Consider the following 27,981-nt stretch of genomic DNA (forward strand, 5'->3'; position numbering starts at 1 on the left):
ATTTGTGCAGAAGGTTTCAAGAAATCCTTTGTGATTGAAACCTCTCTGTTTCTGACTGTTCATTCTGGGATTCCAGCACATATTGAGTGTGATCTAATAATGAACATTGTAATGCTTCTGTCTTGGGTGAGAGCTTGGAGCATGACATGGTCAAAATTCAGAGGCTAACTTGCTGTGCAAGGATGGAATTTACGTTTGCGGCAGAACCATCGTTCATCAGACTCCTTGCAGGATCAAGGTTCTAAATCAGTAGGATTGCAGAATCTTTTCTAAAAAGACTACAGGGATGGGTCATTGTGCTTCTCCGTGTGAGTGGTCTGAACTATTTTCAATTTCCCCACTGTTTTACAGTGTGGATCAGGCTGCCTGTGTAATGGCACTTTGCATTAATCTTCAATAGAAAGTAAGATGGTGTATTCCTTTCATTTAGCAACAGTTTGTTTCTCCACAATAGTTTGAATGAACATGACCGCGATCTAATTCATAGATACAGTAAAAACCTCCTGGTATCCGGCACCTTTGGGGATTGGTAGCTGCCAGATAAGTGAATTTTCCAGTTCCTTGAGAGATTGTGTGTTGTGTGGATTGATAAACTAAAGGCAAAGTGCGCCATTTTTACCCTTTGGATTCTAGCCATTTTTAACCTTTCGTCACATATAGTGGATCTATGAGTAAACCTTTACAGTATTAAAGTACAGTATGTAATTGGATGTAAAACCAGCCCCAGAAAACTGGGACATGGGAGTCCAAAGCATTAAATTTTTAAATAATATTTTTTACCTATTTATTTTCCATGAATTTCAGGTAACAGGGGCTTTACTATATATGTTTACAATAACTTCAAAAACATTTTTTTACACTATCACTATGTTGCTTCAACTAACTGTAGCATGTTGCACAGGTTAAATAGAATACCCCTTCCATAGCACAGCAAACATTTGGATGTTTTAGTGTTACGCTTTGGTGCTTTTGCTGATTCCTGATGAAGTTCCACAGAGCTTCTACACCCAGTGTTGGCCTGTTTCCCACTGCAGTTCTTTTCGTGCCAAAATTCCTTTAGAGGAAGGCTACTGAACCTGCCAAACAGGAAAGCAAGACGTGAACTTGGATTGTGGGTTAGGTGCACATGATCCAGTTGGTGATGCAAGTCATTTGTCTTTGGTGGAGAAATAAAAGCAACGTGCCTCACTGCGACAAATTACACCAGAGAATGAAGACTTTTCTTCCTGAACATTTTTGGGTGTATTTTATGGATTTTGGGCTGCTGATCATGAAAATCACCTTAAAAATTTCCTATCATGTACCTTTTTTTAGATATGACCTATTTTAGTGATTTCCTGTAATATTTTAAGTCTACTTCAAGCTGACAAAATCATGAAGTACAACATGTCATTGAAAATGTATTTTCTGCTTTCACACTTGGACTTCTTCCCTGCTGATCTTGGTGCAGTCAATGACGAAAATGGTGAAAGGCTTCACTAGGACATTGCAACCATGGAAAAGCGGTATCAGGGCAACTGGAATCCATCAATGCTGCCCGATATTGTTGGACACCGAAACGAGAGGCATCAGATGCCTGTATCAATGGCATAACTTTTTTAGGTCAGTTAAACTAACGCAATGTGTCAGCGTCATTATGCAATTTAGCATGCTAAATTCAATGGAAGTTAATTTAATGTTTCTCTAACATGGAGCAAATCTGAAATTACCTTTGTGTTCAACTTGAAGTTGTCTATCATAATCCCCAATTTTTTTTCAGGAAGCAAACTTTTTGAAAAAATTTTGTTGTCCAGTGTTATCCGTGGTGCCATCTGTTGTATGAAGTGAATCCTTGGTGTCCCACATGGGAAGTTTGCAACACTTGGGAGAAGGTCTGTCTTAATCTCTCAGTTAAACCTTTCAGTTAAATGGACCTGGCGTCCATTTTGTGGATCACTTTTGCTCTGTCTGCAGTAGCATGTAATTTTAACACCTCCCCATCCCATACTGGCATTTCAGTCCTCTGCTTACTCCATTGTGGTGGAGAGACCAAAAAGAAATTGGAAGAACAAATCTGGTATTGCTGATGGGAGCTTCCAACCCAAAGTGTTAACCGTTCCTCTTCTCCCAGTAACACTGTGCTCAACTTGTTGAGTTCCTCCTTGCCTACAGCTCAGTGATGTGAATATACTCACACCCCTGGTGCTCTCCTCCCACATATATACTCAACTGTCCACCTAGTTCATTTCCCACCCCCATCCCCCACCTGGACTGGTTCCCTCTACCCACTCCTGGTTCCACCTATCACTAACCAGCCCCTTTCTCACTTCCCTTCCTGGTGCTATTCTGCTCCCTCTGGGATTTCAGATTTATTGTCAGAGCACATACATGACATCACATACAACCCTGACATTCTTTATCCTGTGGGTGAGGCAGAATTACCACTAAATGGTAATCCAAAAAAAAACTGTACACAACGTATAGATAAAAACAAATAAATAAATGTAAACAAACTGACTGCAATACCGAGAGAAAAAAACAATAAAGTGCAAAATGAAGTCCTGAAATGAGTCCCTGAGTGAGTTTGTCGTTGAGGAGTCTGATGGTGGAGGGGGAGCAGCTGTTCCTGAACCTGGTGGGTGCGAGTCTTGTGGCACTGAGACCTCTTTCCTGATGGTAGCAGCGAGAACAGAGCATTGCTGAGTTTGTGTGGATCCTCGATGATCACTGCTACTCTCTGACAGCAGCGTTCCCTGTAAATGTTCTCTGGTGGGGAGGGTTTTGCCTGTGATGCCCTGGGTTGTATTCACTACCATATACATGGCCTTTACACTCAAGGTTATTGGCATCCCCATACCAGACCATGATGCAGCCGATCAACCTGAAACCTGGGCTTGCATCTCCACAGATCCTGATTGCCAGACCCACTGAGGAACATAAGAAGTAGGAACCGGAGTAGGCCAAAAATGGCCCATCGAGCCTGCACCGCCTTTCAACAAGATCATGGCTGATCTAATTTATGACCTAACTCCACCTACCTGCCTTCTCCCCATATCCCCTAATTCCTCTATCATGTAAAAATTTATCTAACCAAATTTTAAATAGGTTTAATGAAGCAGCCTCAACCACTTCCCTGGATAGAGAATTCCAAACATTCACTACTCTCTGGGAAAATCTATTTTTCCTCATCTCTGTCCTAAATCTACTCCCCCGAATCTTGAGACTGTGTCCCCGGCCAGCTCAAAAAAACTTCCTACATCTATCCTATCCATACCCTTCATAATTCTATATGTTTCTATAAGATCTCCTCTCATTCTTCTGAACTCGAGCGAATACAATCCTAGACGATTTAATCTTTCATCGTAAGTCAACCCCTTCATCCCAGGGATCAGCCTAGTAAACCTCCTCTGGACCGTCTCCAAAGCCAGTATATCCTTCCTCAAATATGGAGACCAGAACTGGATACAGTATTCCAGGTACGGTCTCACCAGTACCTTATACAGTTGCAACATTACATCCCTTCTCCTGAATTCAATTCCTCTAGCGATGAAGGCCAACATTCCATTTGCCTTAATAACCTGCTACACCTGCAACCTAACTTTTTGCGATTCATGCACAAGCACTCCCAAGTCCCTCTGCACAACAGCATGCTGTAGTTTTTCACCATTTAAGTAATATTCAGCTCTTTTATTTTTCTTGACAAAGTGGATAACCTCACACTTACTAACATTGTACTCTATCTGCCAGACCTTTGCCCACTCATCCAGCTTAACTATATCCCTCTGCAGACTCTCCACATCCTCATTACAGTTTGCTCTTCCACTCAATTTGGTGTCATCCGCAAACTTGGCTGCACCACATTTTGTCCCCTCCTCCAAGTCATCAATGTAAATGATGAACAGTTATGGGCCTAGCATCGACCCCTGCGGCACCCCACTTACCACTCTCTGCCAACCTGAAAAACTCCCACTTATCCCGACTCTCTGCCTCCTGTCAGACAACCAATTTTCGATCCATGCCAGTATACTTTCCCGGACTCCACTTTCCTGTAACTTACTGATAAGTCTCTTGTGTGGCACCTTATCAAACGCTTTCTGGAAATCCAAAAATCCAAATATACAACATCAACCTGTTCCCCTCTATCCACCGCATCCATTATATCCTCAAAGAATCCTAACAAGTTTGTCAAACAAGATCTTCCCTTTCTAAAACCATGCTGCGTCTGCCTGATTAAACCCTTATGTTCTAAAAGTTTCACTATTTCATCTTTAATGATGGCTTCAAGCATTTCTTCAGCTACAGACGTCAAGCTAATTGGCCGATAATTTCCAGTCTTCTGCCTACATCCCTTCTTAAAAAGTGGCGTGACATTTGCTGTCTTCCAGTCTGCCGGGACCTGCCCAGAATCCAAGGAATTTTGGTATATGACCACCAATGCATCAACTATAACTTCTGCCATTTCCTTCGGAACCCTTGGATGCATATCATCAGGACCAGGTGATTTGTCTGTCTTTAGTCCCATTAGTTTCTCCATCACTACTTCCTTTGTAACAACTATTTTATCAAGGCCTTCCCCAACATTCGCATCCTTAACTCCGCACTTGGGCATGCTAGACGTGTCTTCCACCAATTGAAGACTGACGCAAAATATTTGTTCAATGCCTCGGCCATTTCCTTATTTTTTGCTACCAGTTTTCCTTTCTCATCCTCCAAGGGTCCTATGTTAATTCTGGCCATCCTCTTCCGTTTTATATATTTATAAAATTTTTTGCTTTCTGTTTTTATATTTTGTTTCAATTTACTTTCATAATCCTTTTTCCCATTTCTTATTACCCGCTTTGTAACCCCTTGTTGAATCTTAAAATTATCCCAATCTTCCAGTTTCCCACTGCTCTTTGCAGCTTTGTACACCTGCGCCTTCAATTTTATACTCTCCTTTATTTCCTTTGTTAACCATGGTTGAATTTTCCCTCCCTTGCTGCCCTTTTTCCTGACCGGAATATGTTTTTGTTGAGCATTACAAAATATTTCTTTGAAAATCTTCCACTGTTCCTCAACTGTTTCATCAATTAGCCTGTGCTCCCAGTCCACTCTTCCCAATTCCTCCCTCATCCTATGGTAGTCACCCCTGTTTAAGCATAATATATTAGTTTTAGATCTAACTATTTCCCCTTCCATCTGAATGAGAAATTCAATCATACTATGATCGCTATTTCCCAGATGGTCTCTGACTATTACATCATTTACTCTACCTATCTCATTGCACAACACTAGATCCAGGAGAGCATTTTCTCTTGTGGGTTCCTTAACATGCTGCTCAAGAAAGCTGTCGTGGATGCATTCTATGAAGTCCTCTTCCAGACTCCACTCCTGTCAGTAACTTGATTTTCCCAATCTATGTGGAAGTTAAAGTCCCCTGTGACTACTGTCGTATCATTATTACATGCCTCACTTATCTCACTATTTATTTCCTGTGCCACTAAACTATTGTTATTTGGTGGGCGATAGATAACACCCACCAATAATTTTTTCCCTTTGTTATTCTTTATCTCTACCCAGATGGACTCAACATTATGCTCTTTAGATCTTATATCATCCCTCACTACTGCCTGGAGCTCATCTTTGATTAAGAGTGCAACTCCACCTCCCTTACCATCCTGTCTATCTCTTTGCACCACCTGATACCCTTGAAAGTTTAATTCCCATTTAGGGTCACCTTGTAGCCATGTTTCCGTGATGGCTACCAAATCATAGGCATGGGTTTGCGCCTCAAGTTCACTAACCTTATTTCTAATACTGCGGGCATTCAGATAAAGTGCCATATGCTCTTTGTCCTTTTAATATCTAGTGACTTCTGTAACCTTTTCTTTTGATTTTTCTGGCCACTATTTTTCTTTGTAATTTTCTTAACACTATCATTGACCCGAAAACTCACTGCTCCATCTGATTATTTACTTTCTCCTCCAACATTACTTTTCCTATTTTACTTTTCATGGCCATTTCTTTATTTTCCCTACCCTTTTCCCTATCACTCAGGTTCCCATACCCCTGCCAAATTAGTTTAAACCTTGCCCCACTGCTGTACCAAACATACCTGCCAAAATGTTGACACCTTTTGGATTTAGGTGCAACCCGTCCTTCTTGTAAAGATCATGCCTTCCCCAAAAGAGATCCCAATGATCCAAGAAGCCAAATCCTTGCCCTGTACACCAGGCCCTGAGCCACACGTTCATTATCCTTATCCTTACATTCTTTTCATCACTTGCATTTGGAACAGGTAGTAATCCCGAGATCACCACCCTAGCGTTCCTGTCTTTCAGCTTTTGTCCAAGCTCACTAAAATCCCTTTTCATTACCTCCTCCCTTTTCTTGTCAATGTCGTTTGTACCCACATGTACCAAGACATCAGGCTGTTCTCCCTCTCCCCTCAGAATATTTTGGACCCGATTTGTGATATCTCGTACCCTTGTACCAGGGAGGCAGCACACTATGCGGGTATACTTATCTGGCTCACAGAACCTCCTGTCTGTACCCCTGACAATGGAGTCCCCAATAACTACTGCATTTCTCCTTTTCTTTTTCACCACTCTGCCAGGCTCATTGCCGTTGACCTGGTGCCCATGCTCATCTTCTGTCCGTCATCTCCCTCAACAGAATCCAACACAAAATAACTGTTGCTGAGTGGGATAGTCACTGGTGTGCTCTCCGTTTTTCTCACTTTTTTCTTTCCTCCCCTGACGGTTTCCCACTTACCTGACACGGGTAAGTGAGTTCTTACAAGATTCTGTTTTCTAGTTTTCTCCATCTGCTATCTCTTTTGTCTTCTGCGTGAATATTAGTTCACTGGGCCACCCAGCAGAATTTTTCCACTACATTTCCATTGCTCATATAGTCATTAGGTTTGGCACACCACCATAAAACTCAGGATGTGATGGTGCTGTTGAGTCAGGCACCAGGTATTCAGTGTTTGGCAACGATTGGCTAAACTTCCCTGGAGTGGGACCAAGAGACCAGCTATTCGAAATAGATTCTGAGGGCACATCTGTTATCAGGAGGTGGCAATTGGTGTGATTAGATCAAAACAGGGAAGTCTTTAATACGGTGTTTTCCTTTGTTTCAATCTACTTTGAGATATTTAATTATTTGAATCAAAGTGCAGATATAGCTCAACCACCATGTTCCCATGTCTCTTGATGAGCCTGAAGCCTTGCTCTTGGCTCTGTTATAGTCACATTAGCTTTGCGTGTCCTGATAAAACGTCGGAGCAGACTCGATGGGCTGATGGGCCTACTTCTGCTCCTATATCTTGTGATAGTGATACACACTTGCTGTTGTAAGTAAGCAGGTTATTAAAAAAGTAAACAGCAAATAAGCATTTGTGGCAGGATTACTCAAGTTCAGGAGCTTGGATTTTTTTTAAGCAAAAATTATACAGAATTATGGGGAGACCCCACCTTGATATTGTGTGCTGATTCGATCTCCTTATTTGAAGAAGGCGTTCTTGCTACCGAGGGAGGTCAGCAGATTGATCTCCAAGATGATGGGTCAGACGTACGAAGAAACTTTGGAGCAAATGGCCTCGAGTGTCCAAGATGTTGAGAAAAATGAGAATAATGAAACAAAAGATATGTAGAGATTCCAGCTTAAAAAATACACAAACTTTAAAGAGATACATAAAAAGTTATTTAAAGAGATGTAAAAAATGCAAGAAAAGTTTCTCGTTCTCATGCTTCCTTCATATTTGATTGATTAATGAGCAAGTCATTAGTCTGGGTGGATATTACAACATATTACATCATACTCACTATGGTAACACTACAAAAAATAGTTTTCTTGAAGAGACAGACACAAAATTAACTAAGAGTTAAAAAACACAAGGTTTTAAACTTTACACCACTCCACTACAGAGCAATTAATGAGTCATGGAAGATGGTCGTTCCTGTTGCTTCTACGTCTGTGTGCTTGGCACTGAGGACCAGAAAAAGCTGTTTTTTCGGGTTGTTCTTGTGCAATCAAATAACAATAAATTACTTGACTTCTGTTGAAGTCATTGTAGCAGTAAGTGCAGCGTGTATAGGTTAATTGCAGGTTTAGCAGGATGAGTGAGACGATTTGTATATAGATAAAAAGTCTGTCATTTCCCTGTAGGCCTAAGAATGGTTCAAAGTTCCCATTTATTGTTAGAATACATACTTGACATCACATACAATCCTGAGATTCTTTTCCCCTGGGCCAGGTAGGCAAAATGTCAACTTATTGGACGTGGAAACTGTATTTAAGAAAAAGAAATTAATTTAAACAAACTGACTGCAAAAACAGAAAAAAAAGTTGTTATAAATAATATGTAAAGTAAGAGTCCCTAAATGAGTCCCTGATTGAGTTTGTTGTTGAGGAGTCTGATGGTGGAGGGTAAGCAGCTGTTTCTGAACTTGGTGGTGTGAGTCTTGTGGCATCTATACCTCTTTCCTGATGGCAGCAGTGAGAACACAGCATGTCCTTGATGGTGTGGATCCTTGATTACTGCTGCTCTCTGATGGCAGAGTTCCATGTCGATTTTCTAGACGGTGGGGAGAGTTTTACCTGTGCTGCCACTGCCTTTTATCTACCATGAAGCAGGACTAGGTCATGCTCTGTGTGGAGGCTGCGCCGTCCTTGGATGCCCCTTACAGTTGAGCCATGGTTCTGTACTGCTCATTGCGCAAAATCTCTGTGTAGTTTGGACATTGCGTTCTATACTGCACACCAATGGGGAAGGTTTTACAAGATCACACGATATCAAAGCAGAAGTAAGCCAATCGGCTCATCGAGTCTGCCCTACCATTCTAATCAAGAGCTGATCCATCCTCCCACTCAGCCTCATTCCTCAACTTTCTCCCCATAACCCTTGATGCCCTAATTAATCAAATACCTGTCAATCTCTGCCTTAAACATACCTAGCAACCTCGTTTCCACAGCCACTTGTGGCAACAAGTTCCAGAGACTCACAACCCTCTGGCTAAAGAAATTTCTCTGTATCTCTGTTTTAAATTGACATTTTTTAATCCTGAATTTGTACCCTCTTGTCCTAGACTCCCCTCCCATGGGAAACAACCTTGCCACATCTACTCTGTCCAGGTCTTTCAGCATTCAAAATATTTCAGTGAGGTCCCCCTCTCATCCTTTTATACTCCATCAAGTTCAGTCTAAGAGCCAACAATCATTCCTCATATGCTAACCCTTTCATTCCTGGTATCATTCTAGTAAATCGTCTCTGAAAAAAGTGACTTTTTTTCATGTGGGCCTTTAACAACCGTGCACTGTAACAAAGTGCACTCAACATATGTACGGTCATTGGTGTAATGTAGAGCAAATGCCAAATGCGGAATAATAGACTGCTTTGCTGCCCCCATATCCATGGGGGTGGGTGTTGGATCAGATCCAAAACCTTGGGGAGAAATCAATGAACTTGGATCACTGCCATGCTTTCAGTAATTCCATGGACGTTTCCTGTGGAACTGCTTTGATGATGCCTTGAAGGCAGGAAGATCTTGAATGCTGGCTAATGCTGACTAAAACACAGCCGGGTAACTGGATTGATGCAGTGGTGCGAAGATTAAATGCAGCTGTGACCTTAACAGCCGCAGGCAGAATGGTTCTTGTCAGGCACCCTCAAGTCATTAGCTGGCAATGGACACGGTCCAGTAATGGCCTCCCCTGATGCAGCTACTCAGATGGTGTATAGCACAACATTCTGCCCCTGCAGATTCTCCTCCTGAATTGTGCTTCCTCCTTGGTCCTGTACTTCAGCTTCCATTATATCCTGCTCTTTGTACCATGGTGATAAACTTGTCACCACCTCCCAGAAGACAGCAATGGTTCTGAGCAGGACCGTGATCCGAAATGATCAGAATTCTGATTGTGGCCGTGTCTACTGTATAACTCATCCATTTGAATTCTGAGGGATTGTGTTTAGGAGCAGGGAGGTTATGGTGCAACTGGACAAAGTGTTGGTGAGGCCGCATCTCAGGTACTGCGTGTAGTTCTGGTCTCCTTTCTTGAAGAAGGATGCACTGGGCTTTGGAGGTAGTGCAGAGGAGGTTCTTCTTGTTGATTCCAGAGATGAGGGGTTGGCTATGGGGAGAGATTAAGTCGTCTGGGACTATACTCGCTGAATTTATAAGAATGAAGATCTTTTAGAAACATATAAAATTATGAAAGGCAGAGGAAAGTTGTTTGCATTGGTGGGGGAGTCTAGAACTGGGGACATAGCATCAAAATTCAGGTTAGTAGATTTTGGACGGAGATGAGGAGGAACTGCTTTTCCCAGAGGGTGGAGAATCTGTGGAATTCACTGCCCATGGAAGCACTGGAGGCGACCTCAGTAAATATATTTGAACAAGTTTGGATAAATTTTTACATGGTAGGGGAATTAAGGGTTATGGGGAAAAGGTAGGAAGGTGGAGATGAGCCCATCATCAGATCAGCCACGATCGCTTTGAATGGCGGAGCAGGCTCGACGGGCCAGTTGGCCGACTCCTGCTCCTATTTCTTATGCTCATATGAATGAATCTTTTAACTTATCCATAACTTGCATGCATCAGTCTATCCCCACAAATCTTTAATATGTGGTAATTGTTTCCCACAAAAGCCTCGCAGATGGTGTGCCTATTGACACTGATGCTTCTAGGTTAAAATGTAAGCAGTTGAGCAACGAAACTCTATAATTTGTAGATTAGAGCAAAGCTTTTATAAAAATCTGATTATCATATTTGAAAGTTCAAAGTAACAGTTTAATTAACGTTAAATTTGTATGCCTTTTAACCCTACTGCTGTGTCAGTGTTATGGTACACACAGGCCATCACCTATCTTGTATTTCATCCCACTACTCCATCCTTCTGTTCCTTTATCCACCACGTTTTTATCAAACTTCCTCTAAATGCATTTTATTTGCCTCAACTGCTGAACATGGTAGTGGATTCTTCGTATTCAGCAGGATGTTTATACTTGCCACCATCAATGTTCATGGTTGCAAGAGGTCATAGCTGAGTTTCCTAATGGATTTGTTCATTTCTTTATGGAAATTACTGAACACTCAGAATATTTTCCTAACAAGAACCACCCTGTGGGAACTGAGGGGCTGCATAATGTGGAGAAACCAGTGAATGAGGGCGAGAGCTTGTTCCCCTTTGGGCAGAGTACTTCAAGGGAAAATCACGTCTTTGGTCAATGGCACTCAACCTTAATTTTACACTCGCTTACCACTTTAGGTAATTCCTTACGACCCATAGAACACCTGGGGCAGAGTAAATAATTGCCCACAGACACTGCCCTACCGCAGAAATAGTCAAGTTCATTTCCCCTCCCTCTGTTTGAAAAATAAAAATATTCCAGCCGGAAATCTGTTTTATGGAATCTCTTACTCTGTTATTTTAAAATTCTAATCAAGTTCTTAATTGTAGTACAAGATTTTAAAAGTTGGCTGTGGGGTGCAAGACAAGGATATGGCGTTCATGAGGTGTCATTGAGTTAGCTTCAAGATAATGTACATATGGATCAGGATTAAGGATAGAAAATGCTAGAAATCAATGCTGTTGCCCAAGAAGACACGTGGCATCCGGGAAGAGAAAAATGGCTGCTGTAGCCCAGAGCAACAAAAAGGGAACTCCCCACTCACATTCCACCTTAAATATCTTACTAACCACAGAGCATAGGATGCCCTAGGTGCTTTGTGGTTAGTAAGAGATTGCTTCAGGATAGTTGATTTTTTTGAATTGTGACCTTGTGTCAGGATCTGAAATATCAGCTATCCATTTGCCTCCATAGATGCAGCTCTGCCCACGACATTAATACTTCAGGTTGATGATGCTTTTCATTCCAAATATTGGGAAAATCAGGCATGTTTCAAGTTGCAGGAAAGGGGGAGAAATGGAGAGAACAAAGAAAGTGTCTTTGATCAAGACAATAAAAACACGCCGAAATGCTGGTGTTTCAACATCATAGGAGACAAAGATATTTTCCCAAGTTTTCAGCCCTGAGCCCTTCTTCAAGGAATAAGCAGAATGAGCAAAGAAATAGGAATTCTCAGAATACAGACAGTGCCAGCTGAGGGGAGGAGACCAGACCAACAATAAGTGTCCATTGATAAGGGGAGAGGTGAGAATTGATTATGTCTGTGCGAAAGGAGACAGAGCCAGAGCTGGGGGGTTAACCAAAACCAGAAAAGTCAATGTTAATTGCCATCCATTTGGAGGGTGCCCTGTCAGAAGATGAGGCGTTGTTCCTCCAATTTGCAGGTGGTCTCAGTTTGGCAGTGCATGAGTCCATGGACAGACATGTCAACAAAGGAATTGGTTTGGGAATTGAAATGGGTGGCCAGAAGATGAGGCGTTGTTCCTTCAATTTGCAGGTGGTCTCAGTTTGGCAGTGCATGAGTCCATGGACAGACATGTCAACAAAGGAATTGGTTTGGGAATTGAAATGGGTGGCCACTGGGAGATCCAAGCTTTTGCAGAGGTGCTGAACAAAGTGATATCCCAGACTGCACTCAGTCTCTCTGGTGTAGAGGAGATCACAATGGGAGCGTTGGATGCATTAGATGGCCCCTGCAGATTCACAAGTGAAATGTTGCTCATTTGGAAGAATTGTTAAAGGACTTTTAGTCGAGAGAGAATGAATGAGTGGTGCATTCATTGAAATACAATGCACTGAATACATCCACTGACAGGCTGAGACCACATACAAATTGGTGGAACAACACCTTGTATTCCATCTGGGCACCTTCCAACCGGGTGGCATTAACATTGACCTCTCCTGGTTCCATTAGAAGCCCCCACCTTTCCCCGTTGAGAGAGGTGGTTTCAGCTGAGAAAGGGTGGTGATATTTGGTGATACTGTTGGTTTTCTCAGGGGAGAAATGCATAGGAGATGGGTGGTGTGGTTAGCAAACCAGCTGGTCAACACTGTTACAGCATCAGTAATTGAGATTGGGTTCATTCATTCTCCCCGTATCTGTGTGGGTTTCCTCTGAGTGCTTTGGTTTTCTCCCACTATTTAAAAAGTACCGGGGATTGTAGGTCATTTGGGAATATTTAGGTGGCGGGGACTCGGCCAAAAGAGCCTATTTCCATGCTGTATGTTCTAAAAAAATTTTTTTAATTTAAAACAGTCAAGCAAGCAAAGCTGAAACTGAAATATAGAGTACTGGAAATACTCAGGCAGCATCTGTGGTGAGGGAAGCACCTTAACATTTCAGGCCCATGACGTCTCACAAGGAAAAGGTATCTTTTTCATTCGGGGAATGAGATTAAAAGTGCCTTTGTGAAGACTGGCTTCATTCATATGATTCCTTCCAAACTGCTAAGTGTAATGTGTTCTGTTCCATTGTATTGTTATTCCTTGCCTCACTGTACTCCAATATCCCATGAGACTTTTGTTTAAAACCATGTTTTCTGATTAAAGGCCATAGACTTGAAACAAATTTTTTTCTCTCTTTCTCTTTCCCTCTCACTTTCTCCCTCTCTTTTTACTCTCCCTTTTCCCATCTTGCTCTTCTTTCTTTCTCTTTTTCACGCTCTCCTTCTCATTCTCAAAATCAGAATTTGTTGCCATGAATATGTCACGAAATTTGTTGTTTTGCAGTAGCGTCACAGTGCAAACATTTAAATAAACCACCTGACAAAATAAATCAAAAAATAGTGCAAGAACAAAAAAGTAAGGTCGTGTCTGTGGTTCATTGTTCATTCAGGAATCTGATGGCAGAGGGAAAGAAACTGTCCTTGTGCCGCAAGTGCTCATCTTCAGGCCTCTGTACCTCCTTCCTGATGGTAGCAGAATGAAGAAAGCATGGTCTGGGTGGTGGGGGTCCTTTCATAAGACATTGTCTCTTGTAGATGTCCTCAATATAGTGAAGACTGGTGCTCATGATGTTGCAGGTCGAGTTAACAACCCTCTGGAGTTTTGTCTTGTCTTGAGCATTGTTCATGCAACCAGCCAAAATGCTCTCCACAGTACATCTGTACAAGTTTTCAAGAGTCTTTGGTGACGTACCAATTCTCCTCAAAATCCTCAAAGAGTGTAGCTGTAGCGAGCCTTCTTCATGATTGGATCGACGTGAACTATGATCTCCCTCTCTTTTTTCCTTTGTATGCTAGCTAACCCACTATCTTTCTGCAAAGCATGGGTGCTGGTTGCTGGATTTCAAAGTGTGGCCACACAGTGAGGAGTATAACAGTTGTTCATCCCAGCTGTTGCCAATCATTCCAACAGTTGTTTGCAGATCAGAGTTGATTTCTTGGCACTAATCCATTGCCTCGGGAATGATGTGTGAAATGAGATTCTGGAAAAAAAGAGGTTTTAAAAAAAATAACACAACAGGCCTGTTGAAATTGACAGAGAACATTTGAGACTGATTCATTCCTTGTGTTCATTAACCTCTTGAGCTTGTTACCCATCCTAGTATTCAAAAGGGACACGAATCAATCTAAAGATCTATAAATTTCTGGCGAGACCACAGCAAATGTTGTATTTGGTTCTAGTCACCTCTTTTCAGGAAGGATGTGGAAGCTATGGAGAGGGTGCAGAGAAGATTTACCAGGATGTTGCCTGGACGTCTTATGAGGCAGGGTTCGCATATCTGGGATTTTTCTTTTTGGAGCAAAGAAGGATGAGAGAAGACTTCATAGAGGTCTACCAGATTATAAGAGGCATAGATAAGGTGGGCAGAGCAGGAATAGCAAACACCAGGGGACATTGTACAAAGTGAAGGGAGAAAAGTTTAGATGTGGGGGGGGGGATCAGAGATGTTTTAAACAGTAGTGGGTGCCTGGAATGCCTTGCCAGGGGTGGTGATGGAGGCTGGAACAAAAGGGACATTGAAGAGACTCTCAGACAGGCACATGGATGAAAGTAAAATAGAGGGCTATGAGATAGGGAAGGTTTAGTTTTTTTGGGGAGGGGGCTAGGTCGGCACAACATCATGGGCTGAAGAGCCTGTACTGTGCTGCAATGTTCTAGGTTCAATCCTTCAGTTTTTGCTGTACATGCCGGTAATTATCACCATGCGGAGACAGCCTGCGGTAATTGATGAGGACCCGACAGAACCACAGCTGAGTCATTGTGGTCAACAGCACCAACCAGAGCAGCACTGTGACAGTTTGACATGATGAGTTTGTGCATTGAGTGGAAAAGTAGAGCTGCGAGCTGCTGTAACAGACTTTATTTCAGTATGCTCATTCATCAGTGTAATATTTTTCTCTTTATGTTGGGGTCTTTTCAAGGTCAAATTTATTGCACAAAGTACAATCCAATGGAACCGATTTCTCCGGACCTCTTGCAAAACACAGAAACACACAAACAGACATGCCACAGTACATATATACATATATATATATATATATATATATATATACAGTTTAAGAAATAGTAGAGTCCCAGAGGGTTTAGTCATTCAGCATTCTCACTGCCTGTGGAAAGAAGCTGTTCCTCAGCCTAGTGGTGCTGGTTCTGATACTCCTATATGAAGATGCTGTGGGCGCTATGATAGGGGTTCTCAATGATCTCTTCAGACAATGATCCTGGTAGATCATGTCGATGGCAGGGAGAGATACCCCAGAGAGATATCCTCTCTGCTGATCTTATGGTCCTATGGATTGACCTCCAATCCATTTCACTGCAGCAACTGTACCACACTGTGATGCAGCCGGCTAGGATACTCTCAAGAGCGCTCCTATATAAAGTTGACATGATGGTGGCCGGTAACCTTGTGAACCTCAGTCTTCTCAGGAAATGCAGTCACTGATGTGGCCTCCTGACAAGTGAGGAGATGTCACTCCAAGGAGTTTGGTGCTCCCCACTCTCTCCACTACAGAGTTGTTGATGTGTAGTGGAGGGTGGTTGTTCCTGGACCTCCTGAAGTCCACCATCATCTCCTTCGTCTTGTCTATCTTGAGACTCAGGTTGTTTTCCCTCCCCAGTTTCCATCCTGTACCTTGGTATTGATTTAAAAATCTCTGTCTTGCAGTAAAAATACTTACAATTTTTATATTCTGCTGCTAAAATCAGTGAGCTGAATCAGTCAAAGGTCCATTTGCTCTATGGCTGCCATTTTAGTTGAATATTGGTTCATATTTGAATTGGGGCAAGGTCTCGCATCAAATGAAAATTAGTCTGGAAATTATTTTTGGGGTGGTAATCAATCCATCATAAGAAATTCACATGTATTATTTGTGTTTGATTTAAAGAATGAGGTGTGAATGTGTATGTGCACTTGGTGTTGTGGAGAAGCAGTGGGCTCTTGATTCCCAAGACAGAAAAAAAAGAAAATTATGGAAATAGTCAGGTGGTCAGGCAGCATCTGTGGAAAGAGAAACAGACTTGACATTTCTGCTTCAGCAATGTGGCTAAGCACTCAGCTGATATTAACCAGGAAGTGATCCAATCCTTGCATTGACTCGATCGATCTAAATCCTATTTAATCTGAGTTATTTCAGTCGTTGCTAGACAAGCTAATTACTGACAGAAGTTGGCACAACCGAGATGTTCCAAGTGCCAGTCACTGGTGGTTATTGAGAAATGATTATGAGCTTCCTTTGATTTCTACTTCGTCTGCTTGTTAACTTGGAAGGCAGAAGTTAGTTTATTCCAGGAATCTCTTCTACTGAAAAGAGGCTGCCATTCAGTGGAAATCTGCCTCACCGTTCTTGAGCCATCAAGAATATTAACCCCTGATGGACTGATTTTGTTTTCAGTGGTCCTACATTTTTTAAATTTCAAACCAAATGACAGATTTACTAAATGTTTACATCGGTTTGGGAGGAGGTCCATGTGGGATATTAGCTCCAGGCCTGAAATGTGGAGGAGGAGTCCGGTCCTTCCTGGCCTCCCGGGAACGATTACGCACCACCTTGCTGTAGATAGCATAGCTGACGCAATAATGCAATTTCACATACAGTTTGGCCAGCACATATGCATCAAAGACACTGGCTTCAGAAAAATATCTCTGACAGCAGCAGCTCCACGATGTTATGGATGACAAATCTCTTGATGGCCTTGTCTTTGGAGACAAAACAGGCACAGTTCATGCACCTGATGGGATGTGGTCACAGCCCTTCTTGGCACATCCATTATTCCCTCACTTCTTGTGCATGAGTCACAAATTCAGGAGGAGATTTGGTCAAAATTATGTTATGAAAGTGTTATGAATACAATGTTAGATATCAAATGGTTCAATATAATTTTCTTCATCAATTGTTTTATACTCCACATAAGTTAAATAAACTTGATCCTAATTATTCAAATAAGTGTTTCCGATGTGTGAAAGAAATAGGGACCTTTTTGTATTCAGTGTCTTGTGAAAAAGTGGAAAGGTTTTGGAATGAACTGAGTTTATTATTAGGGCAGATTATGAAGATAAAGATACCAAAGGATCCAAGAATATTTTTACTTGGAGATATTTATGAAAAGGATATAAAATTGAAATTGGACAAAAACCAAGAAAAATGTTTAAGTCTTGCAATAGCAACTGCAAAGAAATGTATAGCAATATCATGGAAAGATGATCGAGAAGTATTATTAAGTAGATGGTATTTTTTTTTCTTGGCTTGGCTTCGCGGACGAAGATTTATGGAGGGGGTAAAAAGTCCACGTCAGCTGCAGGCCCGTTTGTGGCTGACAAGTCCGATGCGGGACAGGCAGACACGATTGCAGCGGTTGCAAGAGAAAATTGGTTGGTTGGGGTTGGGTGTTGGGTTTTTCCTCCTTTGCCTTTTGTCAGTGAGGTGGGCTCTGCGGTCTTCTTCAAAGGAGGTTGCTGCCCGCCAAACTGTGAGGCGCCAAGATGCACGGTTTGAGGCGTTATCAGCCCACTGGCGGTGGTCAATGTGGCAGGCACCAAGAGATTTCTTTAGGCAGTCCTTGTACCTTTTCTTTGGTGCACCTCTGTCACGGTGGCCAGTGGAGAGCTCGCCATATAACATGATCTTGGGAAGGCGATGGTCCTCCATTCTGGAGACGTGACCCATCCAGCGCAGCTGGATCTTCAGCAGCGTGGACTCGATGCTGTCGACCTCTGCCATCTCGAGTACTTCGACGTTAGGGGTGTAAGCGCTCCAATGGATGTTGAGGATGGAGCGGAGACAACGCTAGTGGTAGATGGTATAATGAGATGGGAAATTGTATACCTTTGGAAAAAATTACATATGTTTAAGGAATCAAGTTGAAAATTTTTATAGAATTTGGAAACCATCTATGGATTTTATGGATAATTTTCCACCATCTCTTCTATCTTATCCCCTCCTCTTAATTAATAATTTTTAATAACAATTAATGATTGTCTATCCTAATATTATTGTATATTAAATGGTAGGTGTTTCTTTTCTTATTTTTGGGGGGGGGGGGGGAATGAGGAGAAAAATATAAAAGTACTTTTTTGTATCATTGGCGATGGATATTTGATTAATGTTTTATTCATTTTTTTCCTGTCATGATGTAAACAATTAAATACTTTTTTTTGAAAAATTAACCCTATAAAACTTGGAGCCCGTATTTGGATTATATGGGGTTGAATTGTTAATCTCCTTTCCACACATTAGTGGTGTTGTTCTGAACCATTGATAAGTTTTATGTTATGTGATCTCCTTTTTCTTTCTTTTTTTGGGGGGGGGGAGTTTAGAGAGGGATGGGTGGGTTAGGGTAGGGGATGGGGGGTTGTAGGCGGTATAATTTACATTAAAAATACCATGCATGTTTTCTGTTTTTTTAAGCTGTATTTTTTCATTATGATTAATTAATAAAATTTGCAAAAAAAAAAAAATTAATTTTGTAAACGGCTGAAATTTCTGTTAGTAAAAACAATATGCTGGAGAAACTCACCAGGTCAAACAGCATACTTTATATTGCCAAGATAAAGATATATAACCAACATATCAAGCCCTTTATCAAGGTATGAGCAAAATGTAGGCAGGCGCCCGAACAAAATGGAGGGGGGAGGGGGAGAAGCACAGTCTCACAGACAGGAGGAAATAGGTGGCAAAGAAAGGAAGGACACAGCTGCAACTGGGGGTGGGGGAGATGGCTCTGTGAATGGAGAGGGAAGGGGTCATTTGTGTTTCCAGATTGGTGGCTAACTTGTTCCCTATTAGATTGTAACTGCAAAACCTTGATGTCGTACCAAGGGCAAAAATCCCCTCCTCCAGCAGCTGTTCATATCCTCATCAGTTCTTGGCAGTTCATTTTAAGCCATAAAAATTAACATGGTTGAAATATTTTTACAGAAAAGGCATGTTATGGCTATGTGGTACACAGATTTAACTACAATATATTCAGAGAGAAAAGAATGTTATTGTGTGCAGTTTTGGTCACCTATCTACACGAAAGATCTCAATAAGAGTGAAGGAGCGCAGAGAAGATTTACTAGGATGTTCCCCGGACTTCAGGAACTGAGTTACAGGGAAAGGTTAAACAGGTTAGAACTTTATTCCCAGGAGTGTAGACAAATGAGGGGAATTCCCAGGAGTGTAGACAAATGAGGGGAGATGTGATAGAGGTATTTAAAATTATGAGGGGTGTAGATAGAGTAAATACAAGTAGGCTTTTTCCACTGAGGGGGAGGTGAGATACAAACCAGAGGACATGGGTAAAAGTGAAAGGTGAAAATTAGTGAACATTAGTGGGGACTTCTTTTGTGGCGTATGGAATTGAGCTGCCAGCTGAAGTGGTGAATGTGGGCTCAATTTTCACATATAAGAAAAATATGGATGGGTACAAGGATAGGAAAGGTATGGAGGGCTATGGACTGGGTGCAGGATAGTGGGACTAGGCAGAATAATAGTTCGGCCAGCTAAGAAGGGCCAAAGGGCCTGTTTTCTGTGCTGTAATGTTTTATGGTTCAAAGAGATCAACCAATGTTTAAAATCATTCTTTTAGTAACTGAGCTGAAATCTGGTTCTCAATTAGGATAGATCTGAACAAACCAGTGGATTTGGACTGGACACAAGATTTGGTGCATAATGGGCAGCCGCTGCTTTTATGTGCGAGATTAATGGCCATGGCTCAGTGCCATCGTTCTGCTTGCTCTCACATTCATGTAATTGCCGCCAAAATTGTGGATATTGCAAAATTCTCGAAAGTTGAATGCATTTTAGTCAAATTTTCACTTGTTTAGAACGAATCAACGTTTAGCCGTGCACTATTCGAAAAAAAGACACACACATGAGTGCAGTCAGGTTAAGCTCTGTGTTTTATTGAGGGGCTCAGGCCCAACTTTTTATACCTCCTGCATTCCTGTTGTTTCCCTCTTTTTACTGACACACTGACCTATAACAAAAGCAGGCTTCCTGCGCGCATGAACCCTCATGCATGACAATCCCTTCTTCCCCGCACGCTGTCCCTGCTTGTTGGCTATGCAGCGGGGCCAGCGCAATTTTGGAGTCGCTAACCCTTAAACTGCCCTTTTAGGCAAGCTTTCCACCAAGAGTGCCAGTTTGATTGCCCACCTCCCAGAACCAGTGGTATTGTCCTTGGTGCCTGGAGGTAGAGTCTCTGCAGGCTTTGGTGTGGTGCTGGCGTCTCGACTGGGCGCGCCAGGCCCAGGTGTGTCCATGGTTAAAACCTCCATCTTGCCTCTGACCTCCAACTCGAACGTGGCTCCACTGGCCTTCGTAAAGTCTCGCAGCAGTGGACGATACGGACCCCTGCAAATGAAAATATACTCAGTCCTGCAAGTCTTTGGGTATGTTGTTCCTCGTGTGTCCATGCCTGGAAGGTGGAGTCGGGGCAAGTTTGTGGACCCTGTCCCTCAGCTTGTGGAGGAGAGCTGCTGCGTCATCCTTCTGCTTGCCTGGAGATGGTACAGATTCCCCCGGGACCACCAGTGGATCTCCATAGACAAGCTTGGTCAAAGAGGTGTTGAGGTCCTCCCTGGGTTCCATGAAGATACCCAGCAGTGCCCATGGTAGCTCGTCCACCCAGTTAGGTCCTTAGAACCTGGTCATGAGCACAGTTTTGAGGTACCTGTGGAAGGGCTCCACCAGCCCATTTGACTGTAGGTGGTAGGCCGTTGTCTGGTGCAGCTGGGAACCCCATAGGGTGGCAAGGTTGGATCACAGGCTGGAGGTGAATTGGGCCCCTCTGTCTGATGCAATGTGGACGGTAATCCGAAATGTGCCGCCCAGGACGAGATGAGACCCCTTGAGATGAGGTTGTGGATATGTCTGCCAGTGGGACTGCTTCTGGCCACCTGGTGAAGTGGTTGACCATCGTGAACAGGTAGCGGAAACCTTGGGATACTGGTAAGGGTCCTATTATGTCCACGTGAATGTGGTCGAACTTTCGCTCTGCAGGCTCAAAGTGCTGAGATGGGGTCTTGGTATTCTGCTGTACCTTGGCTGTTTGGTACTATGTGCACACCCTTACCCACCCACTGACCTGTTTTCACAATCCATGCCACACGTATTTGCTGGCCACCAGCCAGACCATGGTCCTGATGGACGGGTGAGCCAGCCCAAGGATGGAATTGAAAACTTCCCATCTCCAAGCTGCCGGAATGATAGGTCTGGCCTGGTCAGAGGCCACGTCGCACAGGAGGGCAGTGTTACCTGTGCCAACTGGGATGTCCTGGCGATACAGTCCTGATATGGCTGACCTGTACTGGGGGATCTCCTAGATGTCTTGCTACGCCTCTGCCAGCACTAAAAAATCCACTCCCCTTGATACTCTGTATAGGCAGTGCATTTTCCTTGCAGAGACGTGCCTTACATCTGTGGTGTATTCCAAAATGTAAGACAGGTGACACTGCTGGCGGGCTCCAGGGGTCCGAGATCTTGGCCAAGGCTAAGGTCAGGGGTTTGTGGTCTATGAAGGTCATAAAAGACCTGCCCTCGAGGAAGTATCTGAAGTGGTAGATGGCCAAGTACGGCACCAGTAGCTTTCTGTCAAAAGCGCTGTACTTCAGTTCCGGAGGCCACCGATGTTTGCTGAAAAAAGCCATTGGCTGCCAACTTCCTTCAGTCTGTTGCTCCAGAACTCTGCTGATCACCATTCCTGAGGCATCCACTGTCAGGGCCATTGAAGTGTCTGCCCTTGGATATGCCAGAAGAACAGCACCTTCCAAGGCTTCCTTGGCCTTTACGAAGGCCTCTGCTGACTCCTCGTTCCATGTGATGTCCTTTGCCTTGCCTGCCAACTGGGCAAACAAAAGCCACATGATCCGGGCAGCTGAGGGAATGAACCTGTGGTAGAAGATGATCATCCCCACAAAATCCTGTAGTCCCTTGGTCGTGCTGGACCTAGGTAACTTCTGAATGGCCTCGCTGGGTGGCTCCTTCTCTGGTTATCCTATGGCCCTGAAAGTCAATGGCCTCCAACCTGAACTGGCGTTTGGCTGGGTGTAAAAGTTGTGGAGTTGCATTGTGTTCTTGTCGGTTCCAGCTCACTAAGAGGATGTCGTCCAGGTAGATGAAGGTGCCGTCCAGGTCTCGGCTCTCTGCATACATTAGTTGCTGGAAGGTCTGTGCAGCATTCTTCTACCCGAAAAGCATTCGCAGGAATTTGAACAGGCCGAACGGGGTGATGGTGGTGGTCTTGAGGATATCATCAGAGTGAACCAGGATCTGATGATATCCCCCGCACGAGGTCCACTTTGGAAAAGATCTTTGCCCCATGCAGGTTATCTGCAAAGTCCTGGATGTGCTGCAGGGGGTAGCAATCTAGTGTTCTGGCCTCATTGAGCTGACAGTAGTCGCCACATGGTCTCCAACCCACAGTGGCTTTGGGAACCATGGGCTGTACGTCTGCCATATGATACCGAGCTCCCCCATTTTCTTGAATTCCTCCTTCGCCAGCTGGAGCTTCTCCGGAGGGAGGCGTCTTACTCATGCGTGGAGCGGCAACCATGGTGAATTGGGGGGTGAGCACTGCTGGAACTCGGCTAGGACCTTGGTGTATTCGTCTGTGGATCTCCATGGAGTCCAGGTAGAGTGCTGGAAGCTTGGCATCTTTGAGGGGGATGGTTTGGAAAGTCCTGGGGTGGACCAATTTCTGACCCTTGAGGTCCACGAGCAGGCTATGGGGACGCAGAAAGTCTGCCCCGAGGAGTGGCTGTTTCACTGCGGCCAGCGTGAACACCCATGAGAAAAGGCTGTCTCCCAACTGCATTTGGACTTTAGGATTCCATAGGTCCGGATCATGCTGTTGTTGGCATCCCTCGGTGTGGGGCCCGACTGCCTATTCCAGGTGTCCTGTCCCAACGGGGGCAGGACGCTGACCTCTGCTCCTGTGTCCATGAGGAAATGCCATCTGGACTGGTGATCCCAAACGTACAGGAGGCTATCTTGTTGGCTAGCTGTCGTGGCCATTAGTGACAGCTGGCCCTGGCGTTTCCTGGAACATGCACCAGCAGGCTCCAGAACGCCATCTCTGGTGGTAGAAGCACCATCGTTCGTTGGGAATGTGGGGCTGCTGTTCCTTCAGCGGGTCTGCACGGGTCTGGCTGTGGGTTTAGTGACGAGCCCCATGGATGCCGAGCTCTCTCTTTTCTGTTTCCACAGAACATCTGCTCGTGCTGCAACTTTCCACGAGTCGCTGAAGTTGGCATCTGCCAGGAGCAGTTGGACGTACTTGGGCAGTTGCTCCAGGAATGCCTGCTGAAACATGATGCAGGACTTGTGTTTGCCCAGGAGGGCTAGCATCTCATCCCCTAGTCCATCCAGGTGGAGCAAGTGTGTACTCCCCTCTCATGCCATGAGAGCCTGAAGGTCTCGGTTAGCAAGTCCTTGAAGGCAGTGTATAAGGCTTCTGAAGGGGGCTCCTGGATGAAGTTGGCCACCTGGCTCACTGTGTCCTAGTCCAGGCATTCACCATGTAGTAGTACCAGGTGGACTACTATCAGATCTGAAACTGTGCCTGGTCAAACACACACGTAGCTGATTCGTCCAGAAAGTCAGGAGCTTGAGAGCGACTGCGTGGACTGCTGCTGCTTGCTTGTTGTTGAGTTTAGATGCCGTCTAAACCATTGGAGTCAACAATTATAGCTGCGCACACACACGAGTGCAGTCAGGTTAAGCTCTGTGTATTATTGGGGGCTCAGGCCCAAATTTTTATACCTCTCGCGTTCCCGCCATTTCTCCCTTTTTACTGACGCAATGACCAGCATAACAAAAGCGGGTTTCCTGGGCGCAGGTACCCTCTTGCATGACAATCCTTTCTTCCCTGCACGCTGTCCCTGTCTGTTGGCTGTGCAGCAGGGCCAGCACCATTTTAGGGTCGCTGGCCCTTAAGCTGGCCTTGCTGATTCACTTGCTAGGACCAGTGCCACTGCGCGGTCTGCTGGCTTTTAAGTCCGCTCGTTGCGGTGGCGGGCCGCCACTCGATAATGATTTACATAACTGATTTTTGCCACCTATTCTATCTGAAAGACCCATCAATGTCCTGTCATTAGGAACTGCAGTTCCATGTCACCAGACTCAACTCCAGTGAAACTCCACTTGCCTAGTATCTGATTGTTTGGAAATCTGGTGGCTAGGCATCTAGCTAATTTATTAGTCCGAAGTGTCTTCAGATTTCTGATTTCAGATTTATTTTATTGTCAGAGTACATACATCACATCACATACAACCCTGACACCCTTTTTCCTGAGGGCGAGGCAGAATCACCACTTATTGGTAGTGCAAGGAAAACTGTACGCAGCCTACACATGTAAACAAATAAAGAAATGAAAACAAACCGACTACAATACAGAGAGGGGAAAATAAACAATAAAGCACAAAAATAAGAGTCCTTAACTGAGTTCTTGATTGAGTTTGTCATTGAGGAGTCTGATGGAGGAGGGGGAAGTAGCTGTTCCTGAACCTGGTGGGTGCGAGTCTTATGGCATCGATACCACTTTCCTGATGGCAGCAGCAAGACAGAGCGTGTGCTGGGTGGTGGGGATCCTGAGTGATCGCTGCTGATATCCGATAGTACGATTTCCTGTAGATGTTCTTGATGGTGGGGAGAGCTTTGCCTGTGATGTCCTGGACTGTGTCTACCAGGGCTTTAAACTCAAGGGTATTGGTGTCCAATGCCAGACTGTGAGGCAGGCAGCAGCACACTTTGCACCACATCTGTAGAAATTTGTCATACCAAACCTCCACAAACTGAGGAAGTAGAGGCACTGATGTGTTTTCTTCATGATGCCATTGGTGTGTTGGGTCCAGGAAAGATCTGAGATAATGACTCCCAAGAACTTAAATTTGCTCACCCTCTCCATCTCTGATCCCCCAATGATCACTGGATCGCACACCTCTGGTTTTCCTTCCTGAAGGCAACAATGAGCTCCTTGGTTTTGGTGACAGTGAGTGCAAGGTTGTTGTTGGTGAACCATTCAGCCACGTTTTCAAGTCGTTTGGCAAGCTGAAACTTGCTAGGTTCCATTTCCCACGGTCCGACTGTTAAGCCAGTCGCCAGGCTTTTAGAAATTTCTAAACAATTAGACCACATGATAGAGTTTACTGCGCAGAACTTGTGCTGGTCTGAATTCATCCTCAGCAAATGTTGGGGAGCAACATGCCAAAGGAGCAAAGCTTGGAATAAACACTGTCAACAATGATCTTGGCCTTTTCAAAGTTCAACTGAAGCAACTTGCTGCTTATCCAAGGCATATTGTTAGATCATATGTCAGACAAGTGTGTTTTCTTTTGTGAAAAAAAATTACTCAAATACTCTGCCCATTCAGCTTTTAAAAGTCTATCTTTTTGTGTTTCTGATTACGGAGTTAAATATTAACTTGCATTGCTGGAACAGGTGGGGTTTTTGTTCATTGTTGTCGATAAGCAGTTCCATTCATTACAAGCCATATTGCACCCCCTTGTTTCTTTTACAAAAGCCGTGGGATTTATGCAGTGCAGTTTATGAAACTTTCAGTGAGCCATGGATCTCATTATAAGCTGCAGTGCCTCTGGTTCCCAGGGCTATATGCAACAGTTACAAGCACTGCACCCTCATTATGACTTGTCGGAATTTTAAAATGTAAAGGCTGTTTGGATCAAAATTGCTCCCTTAAAAGAAAGGCACCTGAGTTGCTGAAAGTGTTCAGTTTTATGAATTGCAGTGGAATTCCTTGATGAATACCTTGTTGAAGGGCTCGTCCGAAACATTGGTTATCTGTCTTTATCTTTGTACACTGTTTGACCTGCTGAGTTTCTCCAGTATTGTGTATTAAGTAACATACCTTGTTTCCGGAATTCGAGCAACCGGCAAAAAAAATTGCAGAAAATAAATAAGTAAAAAATACAGAAGTTTAAAATTGGCACATCTTGCCGTTAGTTCACCACTAACGCAACACTCAATCTCAATCAACCAGAAAATTCATTTACCCGGCATCTACCAATCTCCATAGGTGCCAGAACTACATTGCTGCACATTAGCCATTTAGTCACTGTTCACCTTTCTCTTCTCCCCACTTTTGGGCATGCAAAACTGTTCTTAAATTTAAATTCAGACCCCTTCAGCCCACGAGCACGTGCCGCCCAATTTCCTCAAGGGCAGCACAGTTGACATAGCGATTAGCGCAACGCCTTTTCAGTGTCACCAATCGGGACCAAACGTGGGTTCAAATCCCGCACTGTCTGTAAGGAGTTTGTACATTCTCCCTGTGTCTGTGTGGGTTTTCCCCAGAGACTCCAGTTTCCTCCCACCATTCAAAACGTACCAGGGTGTAGGTTAACATGGTGTAAATTGGGTGGCACGGACTCGTATGGCTGAATTGGCCTGTTACAGTGCTGTATGTTTAAATTAAAAAATACTCCCAATTGACCTACATCCCCCAATATGTTTTGAATGGTGGGAAGGAAACTGGAGCACCCGGTTAGAAACCCACACCGACAGGGTGAGAATGTACACACACTGCCGATTCGAACCCCGGTCCGGATCGCTGGCGGTGTAAGTGTGGTACTAACAGCTATGCTAACCATTACACTTTCTTTTACTACATGAGCAAACAATAAGTTATGTTCACCAATCAACTTCAGAACAGCCGATTTTGCAGGCATTAAACTCGCTGGCATCTTCCATGGTGCTTTCAATGCGGTTAAGTAATTTTGGCCATTTTGATGAAAAGCTTGTGTGAAAATGTGAAGCTGGAGACGCTGGTGCAGAGGAGGAGCAAACAAACCCCCTGGTGTGCTGGAATTGTGATACATATTCCTTTCCGCCAGTCTGTGCGAGAAACTCCATTAAAACCATGTGTGTCTGTGGTTTAACTGACATAGGAAGCTTCAGGCCCAGAAAACAACACAGCTTTACTTTTTAACTGTGCTGTATTGAGCAGCATGTGCAGTGTCGGGTGACAAGTACAGAGACTGAGGAGAATTTGCTTCCTTCTCCCACCTGATTTTTATGCTCACGTTCTTCCATAGTCCAAGACCGAAGTAAATTGGTGGAAAATGTTGGCTTGTTTAAATAAAAAACGCTGGGTGCTCTTTTTAATTTTTTTAAATTCCTGGAACCATAGAGAGAAGCCGTTCTGTAATTCTGGCGAGGTTCCAGGTAACAGTTATGTTTTCTTTACCAATGACCCAGTCAGAAAGGAGAGATTGCTGTGACATAGAAATAGGAGGAGGCTGCAAACAGCATGGAAACCATGCCAGCCAGCCAAGTTGCTAACCTGAGCTAGTCCCATTTTCCTGATATTTGGCCCAAATCCCTCTGAACCTTTCCTGTCCAAATGTTTTTTAAAGGTGGTAATTGTACCCACTTCTAAACCTTCTCTGACATCTCACTCAAAATACTCACCGCCGTCAGGTCCCTTGTTAACCTTTCCACCTCACCGTATCTCCTTGTTGCACCATTCTGTGGAATAATGGCTTAATTCCTTATTCCAATTATTACCTCATTTCCTTTGGGACTTTGAAAAATCTATCAATCTCTGATTTTAAAGTCACAAGATCACAAGTAATAGGAGCAGAAGTAGGCCAATCGCCCCATCAAGTCTGCTCTGCCAATCCATCATGAGCTGATCCATCCTCCCACTCAGCCCTGCTCCCCTGCCTTCT

At 43.8% G+C, this 27,981-nt stretch overlaps 1 protein-coding gene and 1 long non-coding RNA gene across 12 annotated transcripts in view; one reads left to right on the top strand and one right to left on the bottom strand.

Annotated features, from left to right (window-relative positions):
- ash1l (ash1 (absent, small, or homeotic)-like (Drosophila)) overlaps nt 1-27,981 on the top strand; it is a 371,451-nt gene that overhangs the window by 158,442 nt on the left and 185,028 nt on the right. The window lies entirely within an intron of this gene.
- Nucleotides 786-27,754, bottom strand: LOC138764521 (uncharacterized). Its single transcript, XR_011358178.1, has 3 exons — nt 27,722-27,754; nt 7,434-7,557; nt 786-1,076 (listed from the first exon to the last, which is right to left on the bottom strand). It is a non-coding gene; the product is annotated as an uncharacterized lncRNA (long non-coding RNA).

The sequence above is a fragment of the Narcine bancroftii genome, chromosome 5, assembly GCF_036971445.1.
Source record: "Narcine bancroftii isolate sNarBan1 chromosome 5, sNarBan1.hap1, whole genome shotgun sequence".
Taxonomy (NCBI): domain Eukaryota; kingdom Metazoa; phylum Chordata; class Chondrichthyes; order Torpediniformes; family Narcinidae; genus Narcine; species Narcine bancroftii.